General features: G+C 26.3%; 1 long non-coding RNA gene across 1 annotated transcript; it reads right to left on the bottom strand.

Moving 5' to 3' along the window:
• Window positions 1-339: 339 nt before the first annotated feature.
• On the bottom strand, window positions 340-10,718 carry LOC111626540. The gene is made up of 3 exons (XR_002756893.1): window positions 10,283-10,718; window positions 7,291-7,341; window positions 340-3,869 (listed from the first exon to the last, which is right to left on the bottom strand). It is a non-coding gene; the product is annotated as an uncharacterized LOC111626540 (long non-coding RNA).

Genomic DNA, 10,718 nt, shown 5'->3' with positions numbered 1-10,718 from the left:
TTAATGATTCTGTAAAAATAAAAATCTCATTCTAAATTTAAAATATTCTAAATGAAAAACATACCATTTATTTTTCAATTTTTAAAAAATAAATAAAACATGAATGTTTAAATTCACAAATAATTGATCTTAACCTAACATTTGTCAAGATACTGGAATAGAGTGAAGTTGATTGAAAGTTATATAAAATTTTTGCTAAACACAATATAGAATTCAAAAATTAAAATACAGGCATTCCTCACTTCAAAAATGTAAAATTTGTTCTATGTAAGCTCTTTATAATACAAAAATTTGTAAATTAAACATCTGTTTCTATTCACTTTTAATTACAGTAATACCTCAACTTACGTGAACCCAAAGTTATGTGATTTTCAAATCTCATAGATTCATCTTTTGTTTGAGCGCTACGCAACTCTTGATTACTCATTCCCCCACACTATTGTTCAGCTTAGATGTTTGGACATGTCGCGCGGAATTGATGTATAGCTACAATTTATTTTGTGTTATTTATTTCTGTGTTTGTTATATCTACAGAGACTTGAGAGACTCTATATGTCATCCAGATGAAGTAGATTCTTATGCATCAAACAAGAAAAGAAAAACTTTATCTTTGGAATGTAAAGTTAACAGTATTATTAAAGACTTCAATACAAAAATGAAAATTTGTGAATTGGCAAAGAAATTTGATCTACCGGAATCGACGGTCAGAACAATTATAAAAGGTAAAGAAAATATTCTCGAAGCTGTGAAAAATGCTCAATCTTTAAATTAAGCATCATTCGTAAACATCACGGCATTATCACTGAGATGGAAACTGTTAAAATTATAGTGTGTTAATCAAGTAAATGTGAAAAATTGTCCTGTTGATCAGAACACAGTGTGCTCTCAAGCTAAGCTGGTTTTTGAGAGATTGAAAGAGGATGCTGGAGAAGTGGCTAAAGATGAAGAGTTTAAAGCTAGTAACGGTTGGTTCAGCCAATTCAAAAGTCGCTGTAATTGGCATAGCATTGCAGAAAGTGGAGAGGTGGCAAGTGCTGATAAAGAGGCTGCGTCTTACTATCCAGAGAAATTCAAAGCTTTGATAGATGAAGGTGGCTACTCCAGCCAAACTATATTCAACATAGATAAGACTGGCCTGTTCTGGAAGAAGATGCCTAAAAGAACTTTTATCATGCGTGAAGAGAAAACCTTTCCAGGTTTTAAGGCTGCCAAAGATCGATTGACAGTGATGGTTGGTGCGAATGCAGCTGGTGATTGAAGTTAAAACCTCTCTTAGTTTATTGCTCAGAAAATTCAAGAGAATTGAAAAATAAATCAAAAGCTGGCTTGCCTGTGATTTGGAAGTTGAATCGTAAAGCTTGGGTGGCAGCTTTCCTTTTTCAGGACTGGTTTGGTCATCACTTCATACCTGAAGTTGAACGTTATTGCCAATCTAAACAAATTCCATTTAAAGTGATGCTAATAATCGACAACGCATCAAGTCACCCCCCTGCAACTTTAACTAATTTTGACCCACGTGTGAAAGTTGTATTTTTGCCACCAAATACAACCAGCTTGTTTCAACCGATGGATCAGGGAGTCATCAAAACATTCAAAGCTTATTACATGAGATGATCGTTTGCACATCTGCATGAAGCTATGAGACAAAACAACAAGCTCTCTGTTAAAGACTTTTGGAAACATTTTTTTATAAATTATTGTTTTCTTTAGTCTCCAGACCCAATTAAAAATAATTTGTATGTATTTATATGAGAAATTATACCCCAACTTATGCTTGGTCCCACCTATCAGTAAAGGCTGTAAGTTCGGGGTATTACTGTATAAGAAATTTGAATATTACCTGGTCTTCTTATCCATTTTCCATCAAAATATGTTAATATGAAATAATAAACTAAACAATGATAACATTTACTTACTAATTTAGTCTATTATAAAAATCTCTATAATTATTAAATAATTACATCAATATCGTATTAAAATGACATAATTTGCTTTATAACAACTTAACATCTTAACAACACAATCTTTTTATCTCTTATGTTGATGGTTTTTCATTATTTTTTATGAAAATAATGAAATATAAAATAGAAAAAATTCTATGACAACAATGGGTGAACATTTCACTGTAACCTTCATACAGTTCCTTTGAGCAATTGTGTTGAAATTATGCTCGAATAGTAGGTTTTATCTGGAAAAATGCTATAAACTGATATAGGCATTGTTCTGTTTTCAATCAAGTGATTGTAAACTTATTAAATTTTAAATAGAAATTTAATTAAATTTAGCAAAAGATGGCACCTAATGTCTGCCTCTAATACCAATTATTTAGCATTTAATTAATAACAGTATTAGTAATGTATCCTGATATAATTCAGTAATTGTTTGGCTTTAAGAAATAATTCTTTAATAAGATGTCAAATAATAGAATGTTGTAAAATAAGATACCTATAATGCAAAAAATACTACACACAATAAAGATTACACTAATTTATTTATTATTTATTGGCTCACTAATTGCACATTTTTATAAGCTGAGATGCCTTTTCTTTATACATCATCTAGTAAACATGTTTTTGTAATAGTGGAAAACTACTGTTTTTTGGAAATGTTGTTATAATGATGTATTTTAGAACCAAACATTTATAAATAAAATATGCATTAATCAGGCTTAAATATAATTCTTAAATCTTTCATAAAATTTTTCTTGAAGAAAAAAATTATCTAGACAAAGAAATATCTTTTTGAGTTACCTTCTAATAAGAAAAGCTTAATTGTATTTAATAAATTCATTAGCTAATTTTTTGTTAATAATAATTCAAATTATAAATTAGTTTTCCTTTTACACATTAATTTTATAAATATATAATAGAGAGGTTGCGGGTAAAGTTTTCAATAGGAAAACATGTACAGTACATCAGATGGTCAGCGCTGCCTTCCCGTAAGCCTGTAAGTTTGACAATGGCATTTGGAACATTGAGCATGATTCCACTGACGTTCCAAATGCCATTGTCAAACTTCTAGGCATACAGGAAGGTGGTGCTGAATGTCCAACTTACACGTTTTTGCATTGAAAACATTGGCTGCAACCTCTCTATTATTAATTTTTGGATTTTGTATTGTTATTCGAAAGTTATTATTGTGTTACGAATAACTTATTTTTATACATATATTTGAAAAGATGTGATATAATTAATTAATTATAAAATATCCTATTTTATCAAATCATTATCATCAAACTTTTCTATCTATTTCATGTTTTTAGTTTATAGTTATTAAGGTTTCAGTTATTTGAAACATTATTAAGAATTATAGTATAAGATAATATATTTAAGAGATATTTATTCTTTTACTATAATTTTGCTTAAATCTGACTTTTGAATAGTACTAAAAAACAATTGGTATAGAATTCTAATAATAGACAGTATTATACCAATTGTTGATTTCTCATTATTTTTAAAGGAATTTCCAATGAATAAATATAATAGAAAAAACACCATAAGTATTACAAAATAAAAATTTAACAATTTTACCCATTTATAACAAATTTGTAGTCAGTATTTATTTAAAAAAATATCATTATTTTAAAGAATTAAAGTAAATATTTTTTATTCATGTATCTTTATAAAAAGAAGAAATTACTTCCTCAGTCCAAGTCAATATCACATTTTTGCTTTCTAACATGTGTAATTTAATAACATCAATCATTATCAATGTCTGTTTATTTATTATTTTCCATGTATCTTCTAATATATGAAAAACGTCATCATAACTTTCCACTTTATTTCCAATGTACACATGGTACCCAACTATTGCACCAACTACAGCCAATGGTATGAGAATCAGTGTCATAAAACAAGATATCCAAGAACCTGAAAATTTTTAAAATTATTTAATGGTATAAAAAGATTTACTAGTTTTTAAAATTAGTTTAATGACAAAATTATAACTACAATTCTACTTTAATATTTAGTAATAAACAATTAAAAATCTTGAAATATTATAAATATTAACTTAAAATCTAATAATTTAGATAAACACACAATTCTTTTTTTTCAAGGATAATAATTGAAAATTGTTATGTTTTAAACAAAATCAAAAATTAAAACTATCATTAAGATTAATAAATTTGCAGAAAGAAGGAATACCAAAATTAATATTAATATTTAATATTAATTTTGGTAAATAAATACTTACCAAATAAATATTTAATTTTGGTAAATAAATACTTACAAAATAAATACTTAAATATTTTGAAATTAAAGTTTTATGTAAAATTAAAACAAAATTGAAACTAATGAAAGCAATTAAAGACTGTCTGTAGATGTTAATTTAATGGTAAGCAAATACAAAAATAGTAATAAATATTGCAAGGACTTTTCAGTATGTGTGATGCTTATTAATTTTTATTTTTACATGTATATATATCATTAAATTAACACCTACAAACAGTGTTTATTTGTCATTTTATTTTATTTATAAACATAGTGTATGTTATCACTTTTATGTTACCAAAGAAAAAACAATAAAAATGACAAGAGTTAATAAATAAATATAAAACATCTAATTTTTAGAAAACTGTCAGATCACAATTGAATTACACGTCCTGTAATATAAATAAAGATTAGATAAGAGTTAGTTATAATTCTTACAACAAAAATAACCATCATAATTTAATACATTGATGATAAAATTAGTAATGTTATAAATGTTGTATGATGCTAAACTGTTAAATATGAGATGAAATTTTGTCTTTAATGTAATTTTTATATTGCAATTTTAAACACCTCTTATTTTGTTCCTCTCAGAAAAAAGCTACACTGTGTTCATCTAAAAATTTCATAAATTAAATTGTTGCAATGTGTTTTGAACTAGAAAAAAAATACAAGTTTTGTTCAATTTTAAAAAATATCATCAATTTTGTAAAAATGTTATCAGAACTTATTGCAAATTCTATTAAAAATCAATATTTTCTCCTTATAAAATTTTAAATTTCATTTCTGATAATTTAATATATTGTGTTTTGACTTTTTAACAGTGTATACTTTTATAAATAAACTATTATCTGAAAATTATTATATTGCAGTTTTATCTCAAATAGTTTACTCTCGATATAAATCAAATATACTTATCATAAAAGATAATCAACTCTGCCTCTTTTGTAAGGAAAGTAAATTTGATATTACTGTTTATGGAGTGCTACTATGTGATTACTCTTCACATAAATATTTTATTTAAGCTATTTTAAAATTTTAGAAGTTTGTGTTTCATATTTATACATTCATTGAAAAGAGTTATGCCCCAAAAAGGAGACAGTGAAATCAAATGAAACTTTATTACTGCAAACATAATGATGATGTTAATAAATGACTGTAATATCAAAGCAAAGGAACAATTTCCTGTAAAACAACCATACAATTTAAAGGAATTTTTAATATCTTGTAGAACCTCATCTTGTCTGAATGTATGTGATGACACAGTCATACATGGAGGCACAAAAAGTACCATATGTTATCCTGTGATGAATCTGTCCACAGAGATTGCAGATTCCTCACACTTGTAGACAACTGGTAACCCATCTAGTCTCACAAATGCTCAAACAACAAATCTGGAGATCAAATAAACCAAGCAAGTGTGGCAACATGACAGACATTCCTGCAAAACTCTAGATGTGTAGCCATGTAAATTCTTACTGAAAAATGACTATTTGCAGCCCTATCACAAAGAGCAAGGCATAAAAATGTAGAGTTTCCTAAAAGACTTTGATAGCACAGCATTATTGCTATGCTGTCAAAATCATTTGTATCACTATTAGTAATAATTGATTGTCATACTAAATGGCTATGCAAACCAGTATATTAGCAGTGAGGGCAGTGTACCATTCATGAGATTAATGGTACACTGCCCTCACATAAAAATGAGATTAAGTCACTACTGGTTCTCCACATTTTACCATATGGTAGAATGTGGATTATCTTCCATTCCCAAACAGAACCAAGATTTGTTGCTAAAGGCAACATGTCTTTAGCAACAAATAGTCCATAATGAGCATGCCTCTCTGTTAAGGCACTATTGCAAACAAAGCTGATGATGTTGGAGTGCTAACAGAAGGATGTGTAGCAGTTGTGCATATAAATCTGCTTCTGCTAGTTATCTGCCAATGATAAAAAAGACATGGTTCTGTATCAATGCTTCTGACTGTCTTTGAATTATGGACCAGAGATGACAGCTCTAAATGGTAAACCAGAAAAGACAATCATCTGATCACATTTCTTGGTCTGCCTGGTATGTCCAGAGCCTGCCCACCATGTGTGTGCACAATCACATACATAGCCATTGCCCCAACACCAACTCATAGTCAGATTACCTGATGCCCAGATGTGGGAAATTCAGCAAAACAGTCATCCTGCTTTCCTCAGTCAAATGATGTGGTCTTTCTTGAACTCCATCAGTTGTCTGTATTGACTGACTTTGTACAGACATGCCTATCATTTGAAGCCTTCCAAATAACAAATACTACACTGAAAATATTTTATAGAGTACTGGGATAGCAATTTTAGGACATTCTGGTGATATTATATGGCATGTAATCAGATCACAACTGTAATGAGCTATCATTTATTGTAACATCCTCACAATGTCAGGCTACAATTTTTAATCATAATTTTTATTTTTTTAATTTGAAATATATGCTATCCACCTCAAATTAGTAGTGACTTGCCCCTGTACATCATACTTTTTCTTTAAAAATAAAGTTGTGCCAGTCATCTATATAAATCCTTTCAGGGGAAAATTTTTGAATTGAAATAATGTGACATCTGATGCAAACTGGAAGTTCTTATATAGTTAATCGAGGCCTCCTGCTTCTAATATTTCCACATTTGATCTTGATTTTCATGTATCTAACTCCATTCTCAAGGTTAAGAAATGGGTGATGGACAGACGAATGACAGTGGAAATTTATAAGTATATAATATTTTTCAAATTGCAGCCCAATCATTTGCATATCTGTCTAAGACAAAGCTGAATGTCAAATTTTGCAGTAATTGAACAATTTTATCTGGGTGCATAACTTTTTGATATAAATGAAAGCATACATTCACAAGTTTTACAATTAATATATGAAAGTAATGGAAACTATTCATAGTTTAAAAATCTGCTATAATTTAAACTTAATAGTAATTTCAATAAGAGAATTTGAATAACAACTTATTATTGTAATAATAATTATGTTTATTGCTATAAAACTAATTTATCTATTGTGATTTTAAACAACCATGTATGCATTTTTACCTGATTTCTTATTTGCTTGTTGATTATATATAATACCATTTAATTCTGCACCTGTTAAAAATAAGATAATATTAAAAATTTACATTTTTATTTCTAATTTTAATTATACATACACACGTATATATAAATACTTAAACAAAATTACAAAGAGATTCAATTAAAATGGAATAGTAAAATGAGAAACTCAGTTACAATACAACCATTGATAACATTGCTGACAAAAAATACAATGTTTTGTAATTATAAATTCATAAAAACTTGTAGAAAATCTTTTATTTAATATTTTTAGGAAAATGTTTTATTGTCAGTATTAAAAAAATGTAAAAAAATAAAATTTACAATTATTATTATTGCCTATCAAATAATGCCTAAAAAATAAGAAGCATTAATACAGAAAATACTATATTAATGCAAAGTTCCATAAAATCTTGTATATTATAAAAATGAACTAAAATGTGTTTGCAAAGTGTAAAAGGAATTCAGTTTACAATTCAAACAGTAAAATTCTGATTTAAAAAAGGTTTATAAAAATTAAAACCTAAAACTTTTGTGAAATATAAGATAATTTATGCTCATATGTTCTAAAATGGAAAAAATAGATTTTTTTTTCCATTGTTTCTTCCTGCCCTATGGGCACTAAGAGAGATTCTTCCATATCCATCATGGGTTCAACCAGGCCCACAACGAAGCAGCTGAATGGTAAAGGATTGAGTCCAACATATTCAGGACAGACTGCCCATAAAAGTCCAGAAGAGTTGTTCACCCAGATTTGATCCCAGGTCCCCATAGTAGTAAGCTGACACCTTAACTGTCTTGGCCATTTAGCATGTATTTCCTGTTTAATGTACAATGTTTATTGCAATTTTTATTTATTTTAGATATATTTCTGTTTCTGATGGTATTCAAATGATATATAATGTTTTTGAAAGATTATTATAAATTAAAAAACTTGTTTTTTCTTTCTGATTCAGCAAATTAAGAATTTTAAATATACATTAAAATGAAGTACAGATAATTTGCTCACATTTGTATTATTTGATAAGGTTATTTACATAGTATGTTTCATGTATTGATTTATTATTTTCTTTTAAAAATTTGTACTCTGGATAGTCAATTCAACCTAATTCTTTTAATCATTAATTCCAATAAAAATAATATTTTAATAATTAATTTATTGTTGGAGTGCTAACAGAAGGATGTGTAGCAGTTGTGCATATAAATCTGCTTCTGCTAGTTATCTGCCAATGATAAAAAAGACATGGTTCTGTATCAATNTGCTTTCTTATAATTATATTTTAAGAATTCGATTTTATTATTATAGTATTTAAATTTCATAATAATTATTATTTTATCAAATTGAAAGATCATTTCATTTAAATACAAATTCAATAAATGAGATATCATTCACAAAATTAAAAAGAAATAGGGATTCAATTTGAAATCCATTATACTAAGAAAGAGAATGTTAGATAGAAATATTTTTAATGTAGTTATAATAATTTTATTATTCAGCTGTAAATTTTATGAAATTTAATACATTAATTAATTATATTTTTAAAATTTAATTTTAGGAAGAAGAGAAGAGAAGAGTGGATGAAGAAAGAAAACGTTTAGAATATGAAAAAAGAAAGTTAGAACAAGAAAGAAAGGATAGAGAAGTAAATTTATTGAGTTATATTAATAATTTCAAATCAAATACACTTATTTAAATTAATTTTAATGAAATTTAATATTTGTAATTTTAGTAACATTAGGTTGAAATTAATTTTTTTTAAATTATTTTACTGTAATTTTGAAATATTTAGATTTTTATTGGAATTATTAATTCCAATAAAAATCTAAACCAAAATTTTAATATTAAAACCTTTTTATTTAAAGTATTTAGAAGTGAATTAAATGCATTAATTATTGTCATAGTCATTTATAGAATGAATTTGTTATCTACAGTTATTTCTAAAGATTATATACAGTTTTTTTAATGATACGATAATGATTTAATCAGAAATTTGCAAAAATGATTAATGTAACAAATTATTAAAGTATTAATTGAAATTTGAAATGAAATAAAATTCGTGTGTGTATGCACACAAATTTTATTTTATGAAGAAGGTATCTATTAAGTGTGTGTGTGTGTATGCACATGCACTTAATAGATACCTTCTTCATAGATACATACAAACTATTTATTTTATATTTTATATATAATTGTTACAGGTTTTATATTGAATTATGCATAATAAATGAAGAGGATAAATATCATTTATGACTTATCATTTCGAAAATTTTAATTATTACTAATTTGAAATTTTATTAGCTAATAAGAACATTAAGATATAAAAGCCTACTATTTATTTTGTATTGCTATAAAGTGTAAGATATAAAATAAATAAATAAATTTAAGTTGTTTTTCTTATATTCAAAATATATAAAAAGTCCAATGTTTAAAATTGAAAAAATTAACTTAATGCAACCATTGTCATAAACTTCAATGAAAATCTATAGTCTTTCAATTTTTTTCAAATAGTTAAATATGAGTTTTGGATAGTGAAAAATTGGAAAAATGGAAAAGATGTTCTATATATATAGAGGTTTCTATTGAAAACATTTAAACATATTATTAGTGAAAAATGAGAAAATGCATTGTCATACAAATAATAATAATGTCAATTACTTTAATATGACAATAACAATAATTGTTTGGTATACTTAAGTTTTGTTTATTAGAAAAATAAATTTCTGTTGATGTAGAAATTCATGATTATGTGACATCAATGAGCAATATAAATTTTTTTTTCTTGGGAAAACTGTTCTTTTGTTTCTTAGATCTTGACAAATTTTTATATTTTTGTACTTGACTGACTAATTTCAGATTCAAAATGGCCATTAATATAAGTTCATTATTTACAATAAATTTTTTGTAAGAATACTTCATCTTTTACTACTACTAATACTACTATTAATACTAATAATAATTAAATATAGAAATACTAACCTTCTTTTTCTGAAGTATCTTCTTTTTCATTGTTTTGCTCTTTTTCTTGTTGCTGTTGTCTTAATCTTTGCTCTCTTAATTCTGCCTTTCTTTTTTCTCTTTCTGCTTTTTTTATTTTTCGTGCTTCTTCTAATGCTCTTTGTTCTTCTGCTTTCAATGCAGCTTCTCTCTCTAAAAAATATTAAAAGCTAAAGAAATTTTAATTGAAATAATACTACTATTTTTTCTTCATACTCTTAAATATTATAATTAATTATTATCGATATTATTATTATAGAAATTAAAATCTGTATAATGTAAATCAATCATCACATAATAAATTACTACTACTGCTACTAATACATAGTGCCTAAGCTTTGAGGATCTTGACTGGTTCTTTCTCTCATCCCCTTTTTATATGCCTGTCATTTCAACATCCTTTTTAATATCATCTTTC

Source organism: Centruroides sculpturatus, unplaced genomic scaffold (assembly GCF_000671375.1).
Source record: "Centruroides sculpturatus isolate CEXI.00-Female unplaced genomic scaffold, Cexi_2.0 scaffold398, whole genome shotgun sequence".
Lineage (NCBI taxonomy): Eukaryota > Metazoa > Arthropoda > Arachnida > Scorpiones > Buthidae > Centruroides > Centruroides sculpturatus.
Note: the sequence above shows the minus strand (reverse complement) of the source record. Positions and strands in the feature narration are given on the sequence as shown.